General features: G+C 48.0%; 1 protein-coding gene and 1 long non-coding RNA gene across 2 annotated transcripts in view; one reads left to right on the top strand and one right to left on the bottom strand.

The window, feature by feature from the left end:
* Cldn14 (claudin 14) overlaps nucleotides 1–13,648 on the top strand; it is an 89,807-nt gene that overhangs the window by 52,237 nt on the left and 23,922 nt on the right. The gene's annotated exons all lie outside the window — the stretch shown is intronic.
* Gm31012 overlaps nucleotides 1–13,648 on the bottom strand; it is a 28,381-nt gene that overhangs the window by 1,122 nt on the left and 13,611 nt on the right. The window lies entirely within an intron of this gene.

Here is a 13,648-nt window from a genome sequence, read left to right as displayed (position 1 = left end):
GACTTTCCTAGGCTTAGTTTTGCCTAGAGGGAGGCGCCATGTGAAGAATTGAGTAAAAAGGGGAGATAGCTCAGCTGGGGAGATGGCTTACCCAGTGAGGTGCACAAACAGGGGACCCTGAGTTCAGTCCTTAGCAGGCATGGAAACACCAGGCTCCATGGCACAGAGCGTGTTCATAATACCAGGCCTGAGTGAGGGGCCTGGTAGGTCCCCAGAGCTCACTGCCTTCCCCCAATCAATGAGGTCCCGGTATAATGAGGCCCTGTCTCCAAAACTGAGATGGAAAGTGACTGAAGAAGTCACCTCTGGCCTCTGGCAGGCATGAACATGTACAGATGCATACAGGTCACACAATAATAGTAACAGCAATAATGAACTACGGGGACTGAAAGCTCCTGTTGGAGGGAAGTGAATTGGTGACTATGATGAGAGTTCATAGTGATTTAGTAGTTCGTTACTCTCCTAGATGTCAATGAAGGGTTTGGCTTTTGCTCTAAATGGATACTTTTAATTTGCCAACTAAAATTATTAAAAATATAACTTTTTTCTTTAAAAAAAAAAAGAAATCTACTTTCTTGTATAAGAGTGTAAGCACTTGTCAGTGCGCATGTACACATGTGTAGGCAGGTGTGAGTACACATGTGTATATGTGTGTGCAGGTGCCACAGAGGCCTAAAGAGTGCTTAGAACTAGGGTTACAGGGGTCTTACATGGATGCTGGGATTTGAACTCTGATCCTCAAGACTGAGTGAGCAGCCAGTGTTCTTAACCACTGAACTATTTCTTCAGCCTCAGAGCCATCATCAGCTCTCAACAGTCCTGTTTCTCCTTAATAAGAACATCTTGAGGTTGAATGGTTAAAACGCACCCAACTTCTACATAGGTCAGCTCTGAGCATCATTCAGAGCCTTGAGTTCCATCTAGTGCACTGGGTGTGGTGGGAATATCTGCAATCTCAGCATGTTCAAGGTCATTCTCAGCTGTACGGTGTGCTTGAGGCAAGCCTGAGTCACAAGAGACTCCATCTCAAACACAAACAACAAACAAATAAAAAGATACCACAGTCAGCCACCAGCAGACAAGAGAATGCGGGGTCCCCAGTAGTTCTTTGCTACCGTTCCCAAGACAGGCTTTCTGTGTGGAGGGCAGTGGTGTGGCTGGTGAAGGCAGACACCGATGGTCTCTTTTTTCACTCAGAGGGCATTTGCTGTAGGCACCCCACACATGTGCCCCACCTGTGGTAGCACACCCTGCCCTCCCTAGGCTGTGGTTTGCCAGCTCTGGAAGTCAACATTTGAAGTCTCTGCCAAATTTCCAAAAAGTCCCATCTGGCCCCTCTCACCCTCCCAGCCCTGTGTCCCACTCTGTCACCAGCCCTCCTGTCCCCATCTGATTTGCTCAGTGTTTTCTGAGCAGTCACTCCACCATCCCATTCCTGGCCCAGAGACGACCCTCTGCCATCCTCCCATCCTTCACAACTCAGTTTGATGTTGGGTGTGATGAAGAAGACCTGTTGTCCCAGAATTTGGGGAGCTGAGACAGGAGGATGGAAAGTTCCAAGTCCACCTGAACCACACAGTAAAGAGCCTGTGTGGGGGCTGCTTTTGTTTTGACACAGCCTATGGCCTAAGAAGGAAGTCTCGTCGAAGGGTCTGCATCAGATGGGCGCCTCTGGGAAGGACCGACTAGATTTTCCTAGTTGATGTGTGAAGACCACCGTGAAAGGGAGCAGAGCCCTGGTCTGAATAGAGAGAGCCATGGAGTGGAAGACACGTGTGTGTGCACTTTTCTCTGCTCTCAGTTGTGAACATGACATGAATGACCGAGTCAGGTTGACGCCATCTTGCTACGATGGACTGAAACTTCGATTTCTAAGACAGACTGAACGGTTCCCCACCTAAGATGTTTTGTCAGGGTGTTTTATCACAGTCACAGAAATGGAGCTGGGTCACCCTGTCTCAAGACAGTCAGTCCGCTTAGGAAGAGTCTGCTTTCTCCTGTCTCAGATTGGTTCTTCTCTGGGAGCTCATTGACAGGCCTAACTCACAGAGCACCTATCTCTGGGTGATCGAAGGTCCACAGAGAAGGTTCTGGGCCCTGGGAGCCAGAAGCAATCAGGGTGGCCCAAAAGCTGAAAGTTAAACAAGGCTCTGAACTCTGTGCATGGATGCACAGGCTATGGCTACCTGAGGAAAGGTGTGCTCTCAAGTCACCTGGGCCACGAGCATCATCCCTCCATAAATCATGGATGCTGCAGAGGTCGCTGGCAGTGTCTCTGCACTGTCCTGTGTCCTGTCCTCTCCACTGCCTGCCAGTCCCGCTGTATGTCATATTCAAATACCAATGCCAGCGTTTGCCCTAATGGGCTAAGTCCATCAGGTCCTGGGCATGTGACCATGCCTATCAAAGTGTCAGCCACCTTACCCATTGTCCTAATGTCTGGGCTCTGTTGGCTTCTGTGCCAAGCAAAGATGTCCTGTCTACTGGCTTGAAGAAAGGAGTCTTGTTTACACCCAAACCAACTCTTCCCTTCCCTTTTGCAGGTTAGATTTGGAAACCAGCACCTTATACTGCTGAAGGGCTGGTAGCCGGTAGAGGGCTGTTGGGCTCTGCTCCGTGTTGAGGTGGCCTGTACCCCAGTAATGCGTGTGGAGGTGGCACTCAGGACAGGAGAAGGCAGAAGACAGTCAGGGAGGTTGTCCTAGTTCTTCACTGCCCTGAGGCCAGGCACACAGATCGTTAGTGTGAGAGCAGGCAGCCAAGAGAGGCAAAGATCTCACCACTAGTCATTTGGGGTGATGGCAAGTCTACTTTGTACTAGGACACTTCCTGGAGTGCCTTTAGATAGGGTTTACACTCATAAAGTCGGCCCCTGTTTACAAAGGCCCGAGTGATCTCAAAACAAAGATTTTAAACTATTTTTTAAAAAAACTCCATCTATTTATTATTGTTCGTATGGGTGTTCTGCCTGCATGAGTGTCTGTGCACCATGTGGATGCCCAGTGCCCACAGAGTCTGGAGTCATCAGATATCCTGAGACTGGAGTTGCAGGCACTGTGAGCCACCATGTGGGTGCTGAGACTAGAACTCAGAACCTCTGGAAGAGCAGCCAGTGCTCTTGACTGCTAGGCCATCTCTCCAGCCCCTCACCAAAATAATGTACCTCAAGAAGTCTCTGTCGTCTCTCTCTCTCTCTCTCTCTCTCACACACACACACATACATTCATATTCATTTTTTTCTAGAAGAAATGAGTCTGCTTTATAAAACCTAGAGCAGATGTGCTAGAGCAATGATTATTTAAAGCTAGCTGTCCACTTGCTGTGAACAAAGCCAGAGGAAACTGCACAAGACAGTGTCAGGCCTGTAGCTTGAAGCCTGTGGGATTCCCGGGTGCCGTCTGTGCCGTCTGCCCCTTTCCTTGATCCCTGGAGCTGTGTGTCAGGAGCAGAGACATCATGACCTCTGTGACGCAGGACAGAGGTGAGCGGGAAGGAATCACTGCTGATGCAGAGCCCTGCTGCCCCGGTTTAGCCTCCGCTTGCCCTGAGCATCTCTGTGTGCTGGCTCCCTTCCCTCCCCAAGTCCCTCTGCTCAAGACATGCCTGTGACCACAGTGAACCTGGCACCTTTGGCTGTCTGGTGCCAGGGTGTTGGAGACAAGGCCTCTCACTGGCCCTGGCTTCCTCCCTAAGACAGACATGCTGACAAGCTGATAGCTAGCCATCAGGGTAGGTGACCAAGATGGAGCAGGAGAAAGTCGTTTTGGGAAGAAGAAGAAAGAAAAAACAAACTCACTTCTCTCAAACTTAACCTTGAGGTGGGGGAGGGGGGGAGCCAAAGTTAGACGGAAAAAAAGAGAAATGTCGATATTTCCTTCATATTTGAACTTGTGGTTTCTAATTTATGTGCTGAACTCCAGGGACAGACAGACATATCTTCTTGCACGGCTCTCCGGTTACTCTCCCCCGCGCATCTGCGTCCTGTCCTCTGGAAGACGCCGTATATCACAGGGTCCTAATATGGGAGCATGGGAGTGCAGGCCCTTGGCTGCCCTGAGACCCACACAGGCTTTACTGATATATCTGTAAGTCCATACTGGGGCTCAGGCCATACTCAGTGTCTCCCAGGGAGAAAGAGGATAGGAAAAAAAAAATGTCCAGGCAAGAAACATAATTTGCACTATAGTTATACTCTCTTGTGATCTGAATGGTTAGATTTTGTTTAATCTTTAAAACATTATGCCAGGTTTATGAATGTTTTGCCTGCATGTGTGCATGCCTGGTGTCTGGGAAGGTCAGGAAAGGGCGTCGGGTTCCTTGGAACTGGAGTTACAGATACGTGTGAGGCAGCACATGGGTGCTAGGAACGTAATTCAGGTCTCTGGAAGAGCAGCAAGGGCTCGTAACTGCTGAGCCAGGTCTCCAGCCTGTGGTCTACACTCGCTCAGATGGCAAGTCTACCAGGGTGTAAACGTGTACTCTCACATAAAGTAGAATGTAGGCCCCAAGAAGGAGGGGCTAGCCTGCTTGTACATGAGGAGTAACTGCCCTGATAATATTGGACATGGAGAAAAAGTTTTGTGTCACAACAGTGGTACCAAGGAACCTTTGTTATCCCAGCTTGGAAACTGGCTTAGTCTGCAATGAGAAGTCCAAGGAGTTTCGTGTGGGGATTCAGGCTTTAACATTTAAACTTTGGGGATGGGGCATGGTTCAGAGGATAAAGTTCCTACCTAGCATGCAAGAAGTCCTGGGTTGAATGCCATGCAACATAAAGCCAGGTGTGTGGTAGCACATGCCTATAACCCCAGCACTTGGGACCCTGCAGTAGGAGATCAGGAGTTCAAGGCCAGCATAAGCTATAAAGCAAGTTCGAGAACAGCCTGGGATATGTGATATCCTATCCTCAAAAAATAACAACAAAAAATGTGTATGAATGAATGAATGGATGGATGGATGGATGGATGGATGGATTGAGGGATAACTAAGCACTTAAGATAGCTGGATAAGACTTGTCCAGGTTATGTTACAGTGCTAAAGCCATCACACCTCAGCCTTTTAGCTAAGATCAAGTCTAAACACATCTAAGCCCTGAGAGCATCCAACAGGACTGTGGGCCTCTAGACAACTCCAAATACTCTCCCCCATGAATTCTGGGAGGAAGCCACCATGCTGCCATTTTCCTTGGATGTTGCTCCTTGAATGTTACTCCCTTGAGTCAGAGAGCTAGGAACTGGGTGAGAGCCCCTTGCTGGACCCCCACCCACATGGTGATCCGCCAGCTTGGGCCTCTCTCCATGGCTCCGGAGACATCTGTTCACACAGATGTACCTCTGATGTGTGGAATAGCATTTCCTTGGGAAAGAATTCCGATCTGTCTATAGAACAGTATTTCAAGATTTTCTTGGAATGTAGTGAAAAGAGAAAAAAAAAATCTGTGTTTCTGCCATGGGAATGTCCAGCTGAAGTCTCGGTGGCTCCAGTTACAGGATGGTGTGGGTATGGCTGACCCGCTGCCATACCCACACCATCCTGGTGGGCGACTTGACTCTCTGGCACATAGGAGCCCAGGAAGAGAGCACCCCCTATCAATTCCCCGTCCCTCCCAAGACAACCTCCTGACCACCATGCGGAATGGCCACCATGCGGAATGGCCTGCTGCTTTAAGAAACAAAGTTGATCTCTTCCAAGCAGCCTCCACTCTTAGAAATGCTTGTGGCCACAGACAAATTTTACAATCTTTGAGACATATATGTCTTCCGTTTGAAGTGACAGATTTTTGGAGAAAGTCTGGATTTCCCAGAAGCCACTGGCACTGGGCTGTCTGCTCTGCACAGTCACAAACTGGCATGATGGCTCACCCCTTTCATCCCAGCACTCAGAGGCAAAGGTAGGTGGACTTCTGTGAGATGGAGGATAATCTGATCTACATAGGACAGCCATGGCTATACAGAGGGAACCTGTTTCAAAAAAACTAAAACGAAACCAGAGACAAGCAAAGAAAGAAAGAAACAAACAAAAACATTGGGTCCCCTTTTCTCACTTCTCAGTAATAAATCTTCGTTCTCTCTGCTGAAAAGAAGAAATGCATTTTGAGAACAGACAGTAAACTCTCCCCAACAGAGTTATCCCATGGTACAAAAACGCCTGTGGTGGGAAAGAGAACCCCATCCATGAAGAGAGCGGAGAGTACCACAGCCTGCGACTCCAACTGGGCCATTGCTCCAGCCCCTGACTTAGCTCCACCTCAGCTCCTGTGTGAGAGTGCCTGGTTCAGCTGTGTCTGTTTACCTCTTTGTCTCTGTTTTCTGTCAGGCTTCTCCAGTAGCCCTGCTGGGAGTGGCCGGGAGTGGCAGAGTACCTGATTCCGTAAGCCTGGCTGTCTACCCGCTTCTTGGTATTTTCTGTTGTACTTTTGCTTGCTACATGCTTAATCAACTTGTTCATCAAAGACCAAAAATGTACACTTTAGGTCATTCTCTGGTCTATATGGAACAGGGTCTTTCAGTGCCATCGAGTTCAAAATCAAGATTACCGTCACATCTCTCTGGGGCTTTTCTCTCCATTTGACATGTAAAAACTGGCTTCCTCTGTCTTAGCTGGCTAGTTCTCAGAGAGCCAGGAAGCACTATACGGGGCTGCAAGGCAAAGAAACATTACTAACAGCTGTGCTCCTGGGTGCTGAACTACCGACCTGTCAGGCAAGATGCTCTCACTGGGGTAACAGTGGGTGGCTGTTGTGGGCAGAACCGACTGCTTTCTGACTACATTTGAAGCAGGTTCCATTGGAGAACAGAACACCTGATGCTGTAAACCTGGTAAAAAGCCTGTGTCTGAGGAGGTCATAGGTCCCACTGGGGAAGCTACTGATGCATTTTGTTAAATGGACACATGCCTGCCAAACGGCCTCTGCGTTTGATGTTTCTGCCTAAAGATTAGTGCTGCTCGAAGCTCTGCCAGAGAGAGACTCTTTTTCCAGTGGGCGACGGTCACTACAGACACTCTCGGAGTGCTGAGAGTGAGTGTTGACTGTCCACTCCTGTCTGGGATGTCTGTATCACACACCCCTACCCAAGGTTCCAGGAATATCACGGAAAAGATCTTACAGGTGGAAAACCTGTAAGACCTGGAGGAAGGGGGCAGGGCTTTGGGGTGTGGTCTCCACAGACCCAGCACTTTGGGCTTTCAGCAGCTGAAGACCCCTCAACGTTCTCTTGAGAATGGGAGTGGGGTCTCATGAAACATCACCCCTCCCTTAGGGGGTCTGTGGCAGTTAATGATTGCTTGGGGAAAGGGACCCATCTTCTTTAGTGGTATCCATGCTCCTGTGAATAACCTGCTACTCATGCCAAGTAAGCAACCCTAATTAAATTTATTGGGTCACATACTGACAGAAAAGACACAAAAGCAGAAGGGGGCAGGTTGGGGGTAGAACAGGATTGGCCACAGTGGGTGTGAGACAATAGAGGTCTATAGGGAGAAAATGATCAAGCAATCAAAATGATATGTATAGATAAGCATGAAAAATATCATCATGAAGCCCATTATTATGCATAACTAAAACACGTTAAAAATAAAATAAAAACTTCCAGGCATGGCATTGCATGTCTGTAATCCCAGCACCCAGAAGGTTCAGAAAGGATCATAAGTTCTAGGCTCGCCTGAACTAAATAATAAGACTTTGTCTCAAGAAAAAAAAAATTAAAAGCCATTCTCAGGGTATGGTCAATCTGAATAAATTCCCCTCTGCCCCGCCCTTAGGAGTTCCGTATGTGTCCAGCTGAAAAGCCAGTAGTGGGTTCAAAGTCTTTGGTGAACTGAGGCAAACAGGGATTAGACACACACACAGTGCCTTTTCAGATGCTTGCTTGACCAGCAGAAACTTTCTGGAACTCAAATCTGGTAGAGATTCTAACGCTTGCAACAGATGTAGCGTTTTATTGGTAACGTTTTATTTTACAAGTCCAAATTTACAATATTTGTGTATTTGGATGAATGTTGAAGCCAAGGGAAAGTTCCAGATAACCAGACAAGGTGCTCTTTGGTTAAAAGGATCCAGATGTTTGACATGGGAGCAGAGAGCGGCTTCTGTATGAAGGCGAGACCACAGACAATATCTAGCAGTAGTTTATATTCCTGTCCATAAATATGAAAGTCAGACGTGAACCACCGAAAGTTTCAGTAAGTAACGTTTACCATATAAAACGGTGATTTGACATGTCACGAGCTGTTTCCACACAGCTGGCTTTCCTGGCATGCCAAAGCTATGCTCGAAGGATTTTATATGAATGGATAAAAGTGAGTTTGAACCTTTAAAAGATCCATGCAAGACACACATGCTTCCTGAACATGGGTGTATTCGCCACTAAATGGAAACTTGCTTGCAGAAAGGCTGGAAGAAGTTTGAGCACTCTCTGGGCAAGAACGGGGAGTAGAATGGGAACTGAGCCTCACACAGTGCTAACAGTTAAGACGCTGAGTGTGGCCAGGTGGCCTCTAATCCCAGTACAGGCAGAGACAGGCAGATTTCTGAAATCAAGGCCAGCCTGATCCACTGAGGGAGTTCCAGGACAGCCAGGGCTACACAGAGAAACAAAACAGAAAGCTGAATCATGCCTGTAATTCCAGCACTGAAGATTCCAGCTGAGGCAGGAGGATTGTCATGAGTTTGTGGCCAGCCTGGGCTACTGAGAGAGATTTCCTCTTTGTTTATGCATATGAGTACACTGTCTCTGTCTTCAGACACACCAGAAGAGGACATCAGAGCCCATTACAGGTGGTTGTGAGCACCATGTTGCTGGGAATTGAACTTAGGACCTCTGGAAGAGCAGTCGGTGCTCTTAACCACTGAGCCATCTCTCCAGCCCAAGATTTCCTCTTTGAAAACAAACAAACATAAAACAAGCCAACAGAATATGATAGAGCGAAGGTTCGTATGCTGCTCTTGCAAAGGACCAGAGTTCAGCTTCAACATGCACTGGCTGACACACCACCCACAGTTGTGGTGGATCTGATGCCCTCTTCTGGCATGTACAGGGTATACAGATTTAAAGTGTATAATTCACTGTCATTAAATACACATCTATGTTGTTATACAACCATTACCATTATCCACTGTCAAAACTTTATTGTACTAAGCAGAAGTTAAGTCCCAGACCATATGACCTTCCCACCTCCGCCTCCCAAGTGCTGGAATTAAAGACATGCAATAGCTGTGCTTGGAAATTTTGAACATTTTTTCTTATTAGCATGTATGAATTGTGCGTAATAATGGTCCCATTGTGACATTGGCTGAACCATTTCCAGTAACTGTGCGTATCTGTTCTAGATGCCTTGGGCAAGTGGCTGCGTGGAGGTCTTGCTTACTCTGCCTAACATAATGTCGTTGTCCTAGTTTGCTCTCTGTTGCTGTGATCAAACACTCGCAAAAGCTACCTGGGGGAGGAGAAAAGGGTTTGTCATAGACCACAGTCCACCATTGAGAGGAGTCAAGGGAAGAACCTAGAACTGAAGCAGAGCAGTACTGCTTCCTGGCGGGCTCCCCCGGCTTTCTCAGCTACCCTTCTTACACGGCCCGGGCCCATCTTCCTAGGGACGGCTGTCTTCTTCCCATTGGAAAGAGGGTGATGGTTCTCAGCACAGGAACAAAGGTGGCTGTCTTCCCATTGGAAGGAGGGTGGCTGTCTTCCCATTGGAAGGAGGGTGGCTGTCTTCCCATTGGAATGATGGTGGCTGTGTTCTCATTGGAAGGAGGGTGACTGTCTTCCCATTGGAAGGAGGGTGACTGTATTCCCATTGGAGGGACCGTGACTGTCTTCTCATTGGAAGGAGGGTGGCTGTCTTCCCATTGGAATGATGGTGGCTGTGTTCTCATTGGAAGGAGGGTGACTGTCTTCCCATTGGAAGGAGGGTGACTGTATTCCCATTGGAGGGGCCGTGACTGTCTTCTCATTGGAGGGAGGGTGACTGTCTTCCCATTGGAATGATGGTGGCTGTCTTCTCATTGGAAGGAGGGTGGCTGTCTTCCCATTGGAATGATGGTGGCTGTGTTCTCATTGGAAGGAGGGTGACTGTCTTCCCATTGGAAGGAGGGTGACTGTCTTCCCATTGGAAGGAGGGTGACTGTATTCCCATTGGAGGGACCGTGACTGTCTTCTCATTGGAGGGAGGGTGACTGTCTTCCCATTGGAATGATGGTGGCTGTCTTCTCATTGGAAGGAGGGTGACTGTAGTCCCATTGGAGGGAGGGTGACTGTCTTCCCATTGAAATGATGGTGGCTGTCTTCTCATTGGAAGGAGGGTGGCTGTCTTCTCATTGGAAGGAGGGTGACTGTCTTCCCATTGGAAGATGGGTGACTGTCTTCTCATTGGAAGGAGGGTGGCTGTCTTCTCATTGGAAGGAGGGTGACTGTCTTCCCATTGGAATGATGGTGGCTGTGTTCTCATTGGAAGGAGGGTGACTGTCTTCTCATTGGAAGGAGGGTGACTGTATTCCCATTGGAAGATGGGTGACTGTCTTCTCATTGGAAGGAGGGTGGCTGTCTTCTCATTGGAAGGAGGGTGACTGTCTTCCCATTGGAATGATGGTGGCTGTGTTCTCATTGGAAGGAGGGTGACTGTCTTCTCATTGGAAGGAGGGTGGCTGTCTTTTCATTGGAAAGAGGTCGATTGTCTTCTCTTAAGAAAGAGGGTGTTGTTGGAAAGATGGTGACTGGACTGTCTTCTCATAGGGAGGAGGGTGATCGTCTTCCCATTGGGAGGAGGGTGATTCATGTCTCTTCCCAGGAAGATCTCTGGATCTGCCCTTCATGAACTTGCATAGAGACATGTGAGGTTCATACACAGACATGTCCTTTAATGTGTTTTAATTTTTACACACACGGCATCTTGTCCTGCTACTTGCCTTCTCCCTCCTAACTTTAGCAGATACAAATCTACTTCATTGTATTTATTTTTAAATTAGATTTTATTTTATGCATATGGGTATTTTGCCTTTGTATATGTCTGTGCACCTGTGTGCCTGGTGCCACAGAGCCCAGAAGAGCGCATTGGATCCCCTGGAACTGGAGCTATGAACCTCTGGGAGCTGTCATTGAACTCTGGGAGTTGAGCCCGAGTCCTCTGGAAGAGCATCCAGCGAGCGCTCTTAACTGCAGAGCCACCTCCAGGCCTCTTTATTCCGTTCATTTTAAAGATTTGGATTTCATTTTTATTTACGGGCTGGGGGGTCTGCCACATGTGCTGGTGCCCTCAGAGGCCAGGGAGGGCATCAGGTTCCCAGAGCCGGGGGTTAGAGGAGGCTGTGAGCTGCCGGCAAGGCTGCTGGGGAGTGAGCCTGGGTCTTCTGTAAGAGCAGGCTATTAAGAGCATCTTAATAGCCATGATGTTTGCCTCATTCATTTTAAGGGCTGAATGTGACCCCATCAGGTGTATACTCCATTGCCACGTATTTTAATTAGTTTGTCAAAAAACGGCCATACTCTCCCAGTTATGGAGGACAGAGCTATCTTTATGTCTCCATGTGCTCCTGGGCAATATTTTCCTACAAAGTGAAAATCACCTAGGAGTCACAGAAGGAGAGATTACCTCTCCCTGACCACAGAAAGCTGTCTCTTTGCCTCTACTGGAGTCCTGCTTGAGGCCAGCTGAAGGGTCTAGGTATCCTTAGCTCCCTCTCTATCACTGTGTCTCCGCAGAGGTACAAGCCAACTCTCGCCAAGCAAAGCGCTTCCTCCCCACCTTTTCTTCCACGACGGTCCTGGGTCTGGCAGGGCACACCATCTCCATCTCCTGATCGAGCCTTCACCCCAGCGGTGGGCTACTGAGTTATCTCTCTCCATACACCTCCCACAGGAGCATCTGGGCAGGGTCATTAACAGCCAGCACTTCCCAGAGAACAGTTTCAACGGTTACTAATGGTGTTCACAGACTGTTGCGTTGGGACACAGCCATATGCCAGGCACACTCTTCGTAATCCTTGCCAGGTTTCTCTGAGCAGTCAAACTATAGCAAGTAGATGTCAAGTAGATGTCAAGTAGATTACAACTGAACCTATCCTAGACCTTTGGGTTGGGAGAGATTACTTCAATATGAGGCTATCAGCCCAGACACACCATCCCATTTTAAGATGAGGGCGAGCTTTGAGGGCAATCTCTTTCCACACATATGTTGCCATTCCATCCTGCTGATAACACCGAGGATGGTCACCTCAGGTCTCCGTGTGGCTCCTACTTCTGAATCTACCCAGCTTCCTGAAGTAATGATAATAATAATAAATTACCATATGTAAGAGCAAAGGAGAGAGACACATGGGTTCCAGATGCACCCAGCAAGTCAGGGCGGATGCTCCCAGATGAGAGGAAACAGGCACAAGGAGAGGAGACCAAGATATGGAAAAGAAGCTAAAATTAGTTAGTAGCCTGCACGGGGGAGTTTTAAATCAATCATTCTAATTAATATTGATTATGGAAATAATGTTCTGGACTACTAAGAGATCTAGAACTGAATGGGGGGGACCAGGGCACCCACATATGCAATCTGCACAATAATACATGGCAGTAAGGAACTGAGATTTGGTGACACATGGCAGTAAGGGACTGAGATTTGGTGACACATGGCAGTAAGGGATTGAGATTTGGTGAATGTTTAGTAGGGACTTGGGTGGAGCCCTCTGCAAGATGGCAAATGTAGAGCTTCCAAATAGAACTGGGTATCACACACTGACGGGGTGCCCTGGCCACGCCTGCTCACATACAAAAGCAAAACCATAAACAATTGATGTTGGAGGTCCAGCCTGGATGCCTTTACCAAGCCTTGGTGTCTCCACCCACTGGGCTTGGAGGGTCCTCTCCAAGTGTCTCCCTGTGTCTCTACCATCTTCCCTACCTCTGCACAAGTTTGATCTCTTTTCTCTTCTCATCTGTACCCCATCACCCCAGTCTAATGTATCCAGAAAATACTGCTGCAAACAGATAAGAAAGAATCCCATGAAAACCTGGTTATTTCCCATCTGAGGGCACTGTGAGTCGCCTGGGTGATGGAGACTATATATGAGTCTTTAGAAAATGCTATCATTTTCTTCCAGCGGTCCTGAGTTCAATTCCCAGCAACCACATGGTGACTTACAACCATCTGTAATAGGATTGATGCCCTCTTATGGTGTGTCTGAAGACAGCTACAGCGGCAGTGTACTCACATACATTAAACCTTTAAAAGAAAGAGAGAGAGAGAGAGAGAGAGAGAGAGAGAGAGAGAGAATGAGAGAGAATATGCTGTCTTCCAGAACTTGTGGGGCCAGAAGAGGGAGCCAGAGGTACAAATGGTGGAGTCTGAAGTATATGACCTGAGTTTGTGGGGGTTTTTTGTTTTTTGTTTTTGAGGGTTTTTTGGTGGGTTTTTTGTTTTTGTTTTTGTTTTGTTTTGTTTGACAGGGTTTCTCTGTGTAGCCCTGGCTGTCCTGGAACTCATTTTGTAGACCAGGCTAGCCTCGAACTCAGAGATCTGCCTGCCTCTGCCTCCCGAGTCCTGGGATTAAAGGCGTGCGCCACCACGCCCAGTTTATGAGCTGAGTTTGTTTTGCTACTGTTTGCACGTGTGTATCAGGATGGCCTGCTAAGGACCAGGTTGTGAACACTTCCTAAAGAGCTAG

This window comes from Mus musculus, chromosome 16, assembly GCF_000001635.26.
Source record: "Mus musculus strain C57BL/6J chromosome 16, GRCm38.p6 C57BL/6J".
Lineage (NCBI taxonomy): Eukaryota > Metazoa > Chordata > Mammalia > Rodentia > Muridae > Mus > Mus musculus.
Note: the sequence above shows the minus strand (reverse complement) of the source record. Positions and strands in the feature narration are given on the sequence as shown.